Source organism: Hyperolius riggenbachi, chromosome 1 (genome assembly GCF_040937935.1).
Source record: "Hyperolius riggenbachi isolate aHypRig1 chromosome 1, aHypRig1.pri, whole genome shotgun sequence".
NCBI classification, from domain to species: domain Eukaryota; kingdom Metazoa; phylum Chordata; class Amphibia; order Anura; family Hyperoliidae; genus Hyperolius; species Hyperolius riggenbachi.
Genome location: NC_090646.1, coordinates 667,874,707 through 667,888,052, shown reverse-complemented (window position 1 = coordinate 667,888,052; position 13,346 = coordinate 667,874,707).

Genomic DNA, 13,346 nt, shown 5'->3' with positions numbered 1-13,346 from the left:
ATATACAAACACATTAGTTTTACACAATAAATTAACTCATTACCTCCCACACTCTCCGAATTTTTTTTTTTTGTAATTAAAAAAAAAATACAATTAAAAAAAAACATAAATAGTTACCTTAGGGACTGAAATTTTTAAATATTTATGTCAAGAGGGTATAACACTGTTACTTTATAAACTACGGGCTTGTAATTAGGGATGGATGCAAAACTGAAAAAAATGCACCTTTATTTCCAAATAAAATATTGGCGCCAAACATTGTGATAGGGACATAATTTAAATGGTTTTATAAAGGGGACAAATGGGCAAATACATTTCATGGGTTTTAAGTACAGTAGCATGCATTATTTAAAAACTATAATGGCCGAAAACTGAAAAATAATAATTTTTCCCCACATTTTTTCCTATTTTCCCATTAAAATACATTTAGAATAAAATAATTCTTGGCATAATGTCCCACCTAAAGAAAGCCTAATTGGTGGCGAAAAAAACAAGATATAGTTCATTTCATTGCGATAAGTAATAATAAAGTTATAGATGAATGAATGGAAGGAGCGCTGAAAGGTGAAAATTGCTCTGGTGCTCAAGGGGTAAAACCCCTCAGTGGTGAAGTGGTTAAAGGATACCAGATGCGAAAGGCTCTGGTAAAAACTGAAACTGTACTGGGTAGGGGGCATAATCAAATACTCACCGTGCCTCCTGTTCCCCTCCATCCCCCGCTGCTCTTCTCTGGTCCGTCCCGTTGTCGTGGGCAACTTCTGCGACTCCAAAACCGGACATACTGCTCCGCTCTTTGTTACAGCTGATACAAATCCTGCAATAAATATGCAATATGTCCACTTCCTGCCTTTATGGAAGCAGACAAAGGGTTATCATCCTTTGTTTACATATTAGCTGTACCTGCCAAGGACTGCTGAATTTCTGTGCTGACACAGCTGAGAGATCAAATTACACTTGTGATTACTTACAGATGAGGGGGAATTAGATCGGCTCTTCTCTCTAAAAACGCACAGGGCACATTTCTCTCTGTTTTCCTTGGGTCCTGTGCAAGAGTTCACCTCCACTTTAGTTCCACTTATTACTGAATGCTGTAGGAATGTTCCCATGTTCACCTGAAAATGCCCTCAGAGTAAGATAAACTGAGGCGTTCCCCGCCCATCGCTGATGAGTTCCCTGAAACTTGTAAAAAAAAGGTCACTGCCTCTTCCGGACGAGCATAAATACTGGAAGCACCGCCAACGGCCAAGCCTCGGACTCAATGGCTGAAATTGACCGTAGATCGCCGGTCCCTCCCCCTCCTTCGTGTTAATGAGCTGAACGGGAGTTAAGTAGGAGAGATTTTCCACCTGGTTTATTTTTATGCCCCTTTTAAATTTTTACTATTGAAAATGTGTTCTTAGGATTTGGAAAATATATCATTTGTAATGCCTGGCTTCTTTTATGGAGCTCTGGCACCTTGGCCAACGGCCTGTCAGCGTGGAGAGGAATAATACGGCTAAAGGCATTGGCCCGCGTATCGCCGGGGCCCGTATTTTCACACCTGCTTCACGAAAAAAAACACAACAAAAACCAACTTTGATAAATGAGCCTTTTGCTTTGAGTACGGCCTGGTCGAAAAAAAAAAGAGAAAAAAACCCAGCAGAGTTTGATTTGTTTCGTTTGGCTGTCACCCTCGGACTCTCTCCTTGTAACAAAAATATATAATTTGGGGCACAGCGGGCCGCCTTCTGGTTTTCTCTCTGTCAAACACACGCAGGTATGTTTAATCGCTGTGCTCCGATGGCGAGGCACAAAGTCGGCCCTGTGCAGAGTCTTCAATTTCCTGTTGTGTCTTAATCTGTAATTAAAGTGTGCCACGGGTGGAGGTGCCAACAGGATGTCCCCCTCCTCCTTACCCCTCCAGATGTTTCACAGAATCAGCAAGAAAACTGGCCCGGGCAGTAATAATTCAACCATCAATCAGGGAGTGTTTTTGCGCATAATTGGAGTGTTTGTGTTGCGTTGCCCTGCTCTCCACAGGATGTGGCGGCGAGGGGCACCCAGTAGGTACAAGAAAGGCCCCAGTATTTCTGAGGAATACAGCCGTGCCGGGCAGATCGTGAAGATGCTTGTGGTGGACTCAGAAGCTTCTGGCCAGGGGGTATCCACATCAAAGTCCTTCGACATGTTCTCCTTGAATGGTCAGTATTGCCTGACTGTGCCAATCATCACCTCACGGCTAGAGGAATGTGCGTTTTTATACCAAGACCAGCATTAGCATTAAATCACAGTGCACATTGCAGATACTGCATGAAGCCTCCATTTGGACCATTGTAAATTTCCTTCCACAACACAATGTTGTTTTCATATCGAAGCTACATTTAAAAATATCAAGATGATAAAGCTAGCTCTGGCTTGGTGGCCATTTGGACAGTTTAGTAGAAGCAGAGGACCTAGCATGTACCCGAAAGTTGTAGCATTAGTTGTGTACCTAGGTGACCATGGGACAAGTGCAATTGTACTGCTGCTCTCTGGCCCAGTACCACTCACCCTTCCTCCCCCAGTACTGGAGTACTGCCACCCACTCTCCCTTCCCAGTATTGCAGTACTGCCATCCACCCTCCCTCCCTCCCTAGTACAAACACCTACCCACCCTCCCTTCTCAGTACTGCCACCTACCCTCCCTCACTCACCAGTACTGTAACCCACCCTTCCTCACCCAGTACTGCCCCCTCCCTTTCCAGTACTGCAATCCCCCCTGCCCAATACTGCCACCTTTCCTCCCTGCACAGTACTACCTCCCTACTTTCCCAGTACTGAATTCCAGTCTCCCCAGTACCGCCACCCAACCTCATTTCCTAGTACTACTACATATCCTTTCTCCCCGGTACAGCCACCCACTAAACCTTCCCTGCTTCCCCAGTATTGCCATGCCCATCCCCCTCCCTAGTACTACCACTCACTCTCCCTCCCTAGTACTACCATCCACTCTCCCTCCCTAGTACTACCACCCACTCTCCCTCCCTAGTTCTACCACCCACTCTCCCTCCCTAGTACTACCATCCACCCTCCCTCCCCAGTACTGCCACATACCCTCCCTCACTCACGAGTACTGTAACCCACCCTTCCTTCCCCAGTACTGCCCCCTACCCTCCCTTCCCAGTACTGCAATCCCCCCTCCCCAATACTGCCACCTAACCTCCCTGCACAGTACTACCACCCTCCTTTCCCAGTACTGAGTTCCAGTCTCCCTTTCCAGTACTGCCACCCACCCTTTCTCCCCAATACAGCCACCCACTTAACCTTCCCTCCCTCCCTAGTACTACCACCCACTCTCCCTCCCTGTACTTCAACCCACTCTCCCTCCCCAATACTGCAACCCACTCTCCCTCCCCAATACTGCCATCCCCACTACCTCCTTAGTACTGCCATCCCCACTACCTCCTTAGTACTGCAAGCCTCCGTCCCCAATAATAACATCCACCCTACCTACCTCCCAAAACCGCCGCCCACTCTCCCTCCCCAGTACTGCCATACATAATATTTTAGACGGCGGATTCAAACTGCACGGGGGAAAAAAAAACACTTAATGGAAAGGATACAGTGAAGTGTGTTTTTATGTAAGACACAGAAATGCAGAATATGCATTTCCTGTAAGAACCATCTTACTCCAACCATCTCAGTATGTCACAAGAAAAAAGAGAGACGCAGCAAGCCAGGGCTGCATTGTTCACCACTTATTTTGCTGCAACAATTTTAGTTTTTTATTTTTGTTTTTTTACTTTTCTTCCGGAAAGAATCAGAACGGATCGGAATGGAAGTGAACGGATCCTATGCAAAGGAATAGGATCCATTCACTATAGTCTGTTCAGAATGGATCTATTCCACAGCCTACCGGATAAGTGATGTTCATTCGGATTTTGCGGAATTGGAATTTCTGCATTACCAATCGAAAATTGACATTTCCGATCTGAGAACTAAATCGGATTACTACAGAAATACCGCATTACTTCAAACAATAATCTTATCCCAATCACAGAACTCAGAAGCATTGAACCAATCAGAGAATATAGAGTCAACTCAAAAGTATTTGGCCAATTAGAGAATGCAAAAAATTGCCCCCCCCCCCCCCCCCCCCAAAAAAAAGAACAAAAAAGAACAAAAAGAAAAAAGAAAAGAAAAAAGGACTCCTTGGAAATCAGAAATGGGAAATTTGTGGCATCGGTATTTGGCATTGGTGGAAAACAAAATTTCCATGGAATCTAAAATTTCCACTATAGGCGAAGCAGATTAGGACGGTGGCTGAAGAATTAACGCTAGCCCATAAGAATGGACAGTGTCCATTCTCACTAGGCTGCTCGTGGAGTATCTTTTGCAAAAAAATGTACCAGCCGTCGACTATTCAAGTCCTCCATCAATGCTGTCGCCATCCACTTGGGTCCCTGCATGCTAGAAATGCCAGAATATAGAGCCCAGAGCCCCATCCGAAGCATCAAGCTACAATAGATTTGCAATAGGCCAATGAAAACTGTTCCTCCCCAGGGAGGAGTCTCTGAGTAGTTATCCAATGAAAATCCACCCTAGTGCTCAGGAGGAATTCCCATTGGTCTTTTGTAAATCAAATGTAGCTTGATGCTTTTGATGGAGCTCTGGCATCAAACAGTAAGCCTAACATGGTGAATCTGGCGACTGGTATCGAGCCGGTGGCGACAAATATAGAACTGAAAACCAGATGAAAAACTGATGCCTAATATAACAAACTAATCCTTATAAATCGAAAACGGTTCAGTTTTTAACAGGATCAGTTTTTCACCTGGTATAGTGTTATCGTGACCACGCCTCCCAGTATACCTGGGCCATGTCCAAGAATTAGGGTCCCCGGCAAAAACGCGTCCTAATGTCCCAGGTGGGCCACCAGACCTCCTAGGTGAGCTGCCAAATGTCCCTGACGCAATTGGCTCCCATGCTCTCTTCATTTTTTTTTTTTTTTAAGTTTATTCGATAAAATGAGGAATTGCATTGTACAATCTAATTCATCTTTTCTTTCTACCCATTTTATAGAAAATTCTGTAAGTGTCTGATTATTTCTGGTTGAGAGCAATTTAGCCAGGAAAGACAGTGATTTCCAGAGCAATTTTAGCAAATGCGATTTTGGCCCCTGTGGGTTATTAACCACTTCAAGACCACAGCTTAGGGCCTGTACACACTGCTGCGCTTGCGCTGCGTTTTTAAAATCACATTGGAAAATGCCTACCAAGTGTGCCCTGAAAACCCAACCTTACTACAGGCCAGACCAACCCAGCCAGATTCATTTTACCTGGGTGGTGTCTCTCTATGCTTACATTAAAAAATAGTGCAGCAAAAAGAGTTGCACAGGGCGATGCTGATAAAGCCATCTTGCTACTATTAGAAATTTCCTAAAACGTTAAATTTCCTTAGTAATAATACATCATTACTGGCATCTGCATACATTACCTGGTCCTGGCGATCATGTCTCCTCCTCCACTTCCTGGTTAGTGTGCAGGTGTCCGGCAGCCAACCAATCACCATGCGGGAACTGAGGACAAGTGGTGATTGGCTGGCTGTAGGACAGCTGCAAACTGACTAGGAAGGGGAAGAGACGCGATCCTGGGGAGCAGGTAATGTATACCTATACCTCTGCCCTACCCTCACACTGAACCCGCCCATGTGCCTAACCCTAACCAGTCCACCCCCACTGTCTCACCCTGGACCACGCCACCCTTGTTGCCTCACCCTGGACCACTCCACCCTTGTTGCCTGACCCTGGCCCACTCCACCCCGGCAGCCTAACCCTAATCCCCTGTACAGCAATAGTAAAAAAAAACGCAATTAGAGGGAAGGGAGATTAAATTATGGTGCCCAATAAATAGCGGTTGCTGGGTGACCACTATTTATCGGGTGCCACAATTTACCCCCTTGTCGCTAATCGCAGTTTGAACTGTTGCCGCCTATGGCGATACCATTTTTATCGGAGCTTGTTCTGCGCCATTTTTATCTGCTCTCCTCTGTACGCCTCATGCCTGCCTTGGTTCAGGGCAGTGAGCCTTACTTCCTCTAATAAATAGCGTGCTGTTGCACAAAACCAGTTGGTTGACATTTTCAAGAGACCCTGTAACAACCCCCCCCCCCCTTTGGGATACTTACCTCGGGTGGGGAAAACCTCAGGGTCCCAATGAAGCTTCCCCTTCCCCTGTAGCTTGGGGAATCCAGCGCTGGGTCCCCTGAAAGTCCCTCAACAAGGCTTGACAAGAGTGCGCAGGCGCAGGCGCAGGCAATATTTACTTACCGCGATCCTGCGCAGGCACACTAGCAGCTCTTTGTTCGGGTTAAGGCGAAAAAAGCCAAACCTGATCGGATCCGCTCTACTGCACAGGCTTGCACATTAGAGTGGATACGATCGGGCTCGGCACTTTCCGCCTTAACCTGAACAAAGAGCACTAGTGCGCCTGCGCAGGATTGAAGTAGGTAAATATTGACCCCGCCGCTGTTCAGGGGGGTGCAGCGCTGGATTGCCGGGACACCGGAGGACGGGGAAAGCCTCATTAGGATCTAGATGCTTCCCCCTCTCGAGGTAAGTATCCCCAGAGGTTTTTTTCTTTAATTACAGGTTTTCTTCCAGGCTCTATCCATTGACCATTTCCTTGATAGATTCAGTCCTCGCGCTGGTCAGGAACGGGTTAAGTCAAAGTCTCCGGGAGATTATTCCTCTCCATAAGGGCCCCTCTCATCTGTAATAAGCGGTTTCTGGAACGTTTTCATGACTCACGGGCCCGGCCAATATTAATGTTCCCATTTACTCAGGTCCCGTATTGAACAAACCACATCTGGATGAAATCTGGCCACGCTAACGCTCAGAAATATCCAGCCAGCTATTTTTATTGCCAAAGAAAAACACCAATCTCAACATTTGCAGCCTTTTTGCCTCAGCTTGAAAACAAAGGAAAAAGAAGTGGAGACTTGGGCAGGATGCTTGTCTCCGCTCCAGAATTGTTGATGGATTAGTGGAAAATGCGTAACATGGCAGCAGATCATCAACTCTCTTCCAGAGCTGACACAGAATAGCGACCGGGAGGCAAAACCAAACGTATTTATCACTGATTACTCCGAAAATAAGGAAAAGATGCTGAGGGCTTCAGAAACTGGGTACGGAGGTTGTGGTCGGTTTCCTTATGAGAAAGAAGGAAAATGAAACCTGAAACCACCAGTAGTAGAGCACATACCTGAGTGAGGGCAGAGCAATGTCCAAATAGTTTGAGATGATTTTAGGGTGGAGAATCTAAGGAGGTATTCCAGGATTTCCCCCTCCCTTCCCAGAAGACGAATCAAATTTCAAGGACAGGTCCAAGCAGGGGCATAACTAGAAATCACTGGGCCCCCCTTTGAAAATGTGGATGCCCCCCCGGGCTCGCTCCATTTTGGAGGGCAGGAGGGGTCAAAGTATGAGGGGAGAGCATTGGCCGCCACATCGGCGGGAGTTGCCCCCGCCTCCTCACCTCGGGCACTCCCCTCAGCGCGCTCCCCTCTTGCATTAATGTTGCCCACCTATTAATGCAGGAGGGGAGAACGCTGAAGGGAGAGCCCAAGGTGAGGAAGGGGGGGGGGGGGAGAGTGCCCCCCTCCCCACCGATGTGGGGGCCAATTCTCCTCCATCATACTGCGACCCCTCCCGCCCCCCAAAACAGCCCTGAGCGGCCCTTCTTCCCCACGGGTGCAGGGGCTGCAGGCAGCCCCTATTGTTATGCCACTAGGTCCAAGTAATAAAAAGATCTTCTTATCCGGGGCTTCCTCCAGCCCCTGGCAGCCAATACGTCCCTCGCTGGTGTCCCCAAATCATCTCCGTTGCAGATGCCAACCTTGCCTGGTCGGCATCTACTGCACCTGCGCAGGATGCTCCAGGCTATGTGAGCGACTGGGCGCAGGCACAGTAGATGCCGACTTGGTGGGGTCGGCATCTGCAACAGAGGGGATCCGGGGACACCGGAACTGAAGCGAGGGACATAAAGGCTGGAGGAAGCCCCGGGTAAGTAGATCTTTTTTTTCCCTCGGATGTTTTCTTTTAGGACTTAACCCTTGCACCCCACAAGAAGAATATAATTTAGGGACTTTACCCTCGCACCCTGTGAGAAGAATCTAATTCCAGACTTCATCCTCGCACCCCACAAGAAGAATCTAAGCAGGGCTTGAGCTTCCATAGGGACACACCGGGCAATCAATTGGAAAACTGTTGGCAGGCAATAGATCCCTCTCTTATCATATTGGAGTGATCTATCTGATGGTCGATCCGGGGGCAGATTGACAAGTGTATGGCCATCTATAGATTTGGTAAGTTTATACAACCGAGAATGCATTGATGGTCACCCTAAAGGATACCCGAGGTGACATGATGAGATAGACATGTGTATGTACAGTGCCTAGCACACAAATAACTAGGCTGTGTTCCTTTTTTTCTTTCTCTGCCTGAAAGAGTTAAATATCAGATATGTAAGTGGCTGACTCAGTCCTGACTCAGACAGGAAGTGACTACAGTGTGACCCCCACTGATAAGAAATTCAAACCATAAAACACTTTCCTAGCAGAAAATGGCTTTTGAGAGCAGGAAAGAGAAAAAAAGGGCCAATAGTTCATACAGTGGGATGCGAAAGTTTGGGCAACCTTGTTAATTGTCATGATATTCCTGTATAAATCGTTGGTTGACACACACAGGATATTTGGATATAGGAGACACACACAGTGATATTTGACAAGTGAAATAAAGTTTATTGGATTTACAGAAAGTGTGCATTCATTTATAGTAAAATTAGGCAGGTGCATAAATTTTGGCACTGTTGTCATTCTATTGATTCCAAAACCGTTAGAAGTAATTATTGGAACTCAAATTGGCATGGTAAGCTCAGTGACCCCTGACCTACATACCCAGGTGAATCCAATTATGAGAAAGAGTATTTAAGGGGGTCATTTGAAAGGTGGTGGTGGTTCCATCATGCTGTGGGGCTGCATGGCCAGTGCAGGGACTGGGAATCTTGTCAAAGTTGAGGGACGCATGGATTCCACTCAGTATCAACAGATTCTGGAGACCAATGTTCAGGAATCAGTGACAAAGCTGAAGCTGCTCCAGGGCTGGATCTTTCAACAAGACAACGACCCCAAACACTGCTCAAAATCCACTAAGGCATTCATGCAGAGGAACAAGTACGATGTTCTGGAATGGCCACCTCAGTCCCCAGACCTGAATGTAATTAAAAATCTGTGGTGTGAGTTGCAGAGAGCTGTCCATGCTCGGAAGCCATCAAACTTGAATGACTAGAGATGTTTTGTAAAGAGGAATGGTCCAAAATATCTTCAACCAGAATCCAGACTCTCATTGGAACCTACAGGAAGCGTTTAGAGGCTGCAATTTCTGCAAAAGGAGGATCTACTAAATATTGATTTCATTTCTTTTTTGTGGTGCCCAAATTTATGCACCTGCCTAATTTTGTTTAAACAATTATTGCGCACTTTCTGTAAATCCAATAAACTTAATTTCACTTCTCAAACATCACTGTGTGTGTCTCCTATATGATATACTAGCTGATGACCCAGCGTTGCCCGGGTATGTATTTGGTTGGTGTTAACTCCATGCACTTTTTCTAACCCTAACACACAACCAAGTTTGTGAGCTTTGGAGTCTTTGGCATCAATAATTTGTATATTCCCATAAAAATCAAACAAATCAGATAGGCTGTTTTTGGCACCGCCCCTCTCCAGCATTTGAACCCCAGTCAACCAATGACCAACTGTAGCAGGTTTGAGGCATCTGCTATTAACAGTCTAAAACTGGCAGCAATTCAGATATTCCCCTTGAAAATCAACAAATGCATTTTGATTGGCTTTTATAGGCTCCACCCACTACCCTGAATATTAATCAGTCACCCAGTGATCATCTGGGCAAAGTTTGAGAACTCAGCCATTTACAGTGTAAAAATGACTGCAGTTTATATTTTCCCAGTAAAATTTGTTTTTGGCTCTGCCCACTTTTTTGTAACCTGGACACACAGTCACCCAATGACCAATTTTGTGAGCTTTGGGGTCCTTGACATCAATAATTTGTATTTTCCCAGTGAAATGAAACAAATCTTATTGGCTGTGGCTCCGCCCCCTTTTCTGAATTTGAACCCCAGTAACCCAATGACCAACTGTACCAGGTTTGAGGCTTGTGCCATTAAGAGTACAAGAATGGCAGAAATTTCAATATTCCCCTTGAAAAACATCAGGTGAATTTTGATTAGCTTTTTTAGGCTCAACCCACTTTTCTGAATATTTATCCCAGTCACCCAGTAACCAGCTGTGCAAAGTTTGAGAACCCTGCCAATAACAGTGAAGAAGGGCTGCAGTTGACATTTTCCCAGGTTGTAACTTCAGTCACCAAGTGACCAACTGTGCCAAGTGTGGGGACTCTGGCTTGAATACTGTGAGAATGGCAGCCTTTGCTGTTTGTAGCTCCACCCACGTGTGCAGGGGGCTGCGAGACCCCCAGAACATATCATCCCAGGTAGTAAGGGATCTGTATACCAAGTTTCGTTCAAATCGGTCAAGCCGTTTTCGAGGGATCGCGGCACATACACACATACATACACATTTAACTGACATTTTTTATCGTAACAACCAACAATTTATACAGGAAATTCATGACGATTAACAAGGTTGCCCAAACTTTCGCATCCCACTGTACATTTTAGCTCTGGCATACTTCAATGAATGTGTCATTGAGCAAAAACAATAAAACAGTTAAAACTTAAAAAAGTAGATTTAAACATAAAATGAAACTGTGGAACATCTTAAAAAGTCATTTTTAGGAGAAGGAAGATAGATACAATAGTTTATTTAATTTGTTTATTTCCGCCTCGGGTGTCCTTTAAGTGATTTGTTTTTCCAGCTCTGAGCAGGTCACTTGAGAAGGCAAAAAGGATCTCTGCATCTTATGTGACAACAGATTTCTGGAGATCAGCTTGCTTCACCTACCCATCCGAGTTAGGCCTCTTGCACACTGCACGCGATTCCGATTCAGATTCCGCTTTTTAATCAGTTTTTACATCCGATTCAGATTTTGATTTGCAGTTTGCTCCCTGCACACTGCAAATCAGAATCTGAATCGGATGTAAAAACTGATTAAAAAGCGGAATCTGAATCGGAATCGCGTGCAGTGTGCAAGAGGCCTTACGGTGGAGACTTCCTCCCAGTATTAAGCCTGGCTGGAAAGTAACTCAGATGTTGGGAAACAGGAGATGGGAAATCCCCGGCGACTGACTGCGGCACCTACAGCTCATACATCAGTCATGTGCCTGATACGAGAACCTTAATCCAAGGCATATCATAGTGCTCATTCCAGCACTTCCTCTTACGGTACAATAGTGAGATACAGAGCACCGAACGGGTACCAAGTACACATACAACGCCAAACATAAAAACACACAATGCAAACCTTATATAACCACAGCCAGAAGCACCGAAACTTCACCTAGCTACACAGGTAATTATAAATTCAGATGTGCACATAATCTATGCTATACTTTTACTCCTGAGTTGTCCCTGTGTGATACCTTTCACATAAAACCACTGCAGAGTAAACAGAAACTGTGCATGAGAATATAGGAGAATATACTGTATATACACAGATACATAATTACCACCAGCATTGGTAATATCTACTCAAGTGATAGGCAATGCGAATTCTGAGGAGATGCCAGTGCTACAGTCATGGCCGAAATAGTTGGCACCCCAGAACTTTTTCCAGAAAGTCAAGTATTTCTCACAGAAAACTATTGCACTACAACATGTTTTGCTAAACACATGTTTATTCCCTTTGTGTGTATTGGAACAAAACAAAACAAACAGAAGGGAGGAAAAAAAGCAAATTGGACATAAAGTCACACAAAACTCCAAGAATGGGCTGGACATAATTCTTGGCACCCTTAAAGTGGATCCAAAATAAACTTTTACTCATTGGATAATTGTGTCCCGTAAATATAGTTTATTGGGCATTCCAGTGAACCTTAAGTCAGAAAAAAAATCCTCTGGTCCCCCGCTGCCAGCTAGTTTCGTTTTTGCCGATAGGCCCGTCAGGACTGGCCACGCGTAGCTTTTTCCGCATTCCCGACTGTAATTAGCGCTATTGCGGGCCGCAACATGTACAAAAATACACGTTGGCGCATATCTATGCGTTCGTAATGCGGCAACGCGTTGCGGCCCGCAATAGTGCTAATGCGCAAAAAGCTACGCGTGGCCAGTCCTGACGGGCCTTTTCTGGCAAAAATGAAACTAGCTGGCAGCGGGGGACCAGAGGATTAGTGAGTGGCTGCGAGGGCACAGGACTGCTGCAGGGGGCTGGTAGAAGGTGAGTAAAACTCTTTTTTTTTCTGGCTTAAGTGTCTCTTTAAGCCAAATACTGTTTTTGTTTGTTTGTTTTAATACACTAATTCCTTATAAACTAAACAAGCCTCGCCCACAGCTTTTCACAGTGCCTTGGCATTCTGAGTTCCAAGTAGCAAGTGCTCATGGGAGCTCAGTCTTTGCAGGAGGAGGCTTTTCCCGAAGAAGGAGGAAGAGGTGTTACTAGCCAGAGATATCAGAGGCGAGGGGGCGGAGAGGGGAGGAGGAGTGGCATTTTCACAGCTTAAGGGTGGAGATACAGGGCAGCATTTACTGTTGAAGCTGTTTGCAGCTAGTTTTGGCTGTGTAAACTAAAACTAAACTATCTAAACTTTAGATAAGATATATAGACAAGTTACTTGTTATAGTTAGCTTTTCATCTCGGATACGCGTTAACTTAAAGGACTACTGTGGGGGTAGGTGGAAAAAGAGTTGAATTACCCGGGGCTTCTAATGGTCCCCCGCAGACATCCTGTACCCGCGCAGCCACTCACCGATGCTCCGGCCCCGCCTCCGGTTCACCTTCATAATTGGCCTGCGCCAATACACTCCTGTTGATGTCAGCGGGAGAGCGGGCGCAGTGATTTTCCGACTTTAAAGTCCCAAATTTCGGAAGTGGGGAAAAAAATCCCAGAAATTCCACGACTCAGTACTGCGCACTTCCTCCTTCCGGACGAAGTAGGAAGTGCGCGGTACTCAGTAGTGGAACGCATCCCATTGGACGCGTGTGAGGCCGTGTGATACGCAGCTGGTTAATTAACCCCCTCTGTCCCAGCCGCACACCTGACCCAATTACACCTCATTAGAATCACAAATTTGAGTAGCTAGCTACTCGTTATTTCTCGTGAGCTCATCACTATCTGGGGTGCCAACTATTTCAGCCATGATTATATAGTAAGAATAAGTTTGTGAGCTCCTCTGAGGACAGTCAGTGACATGAC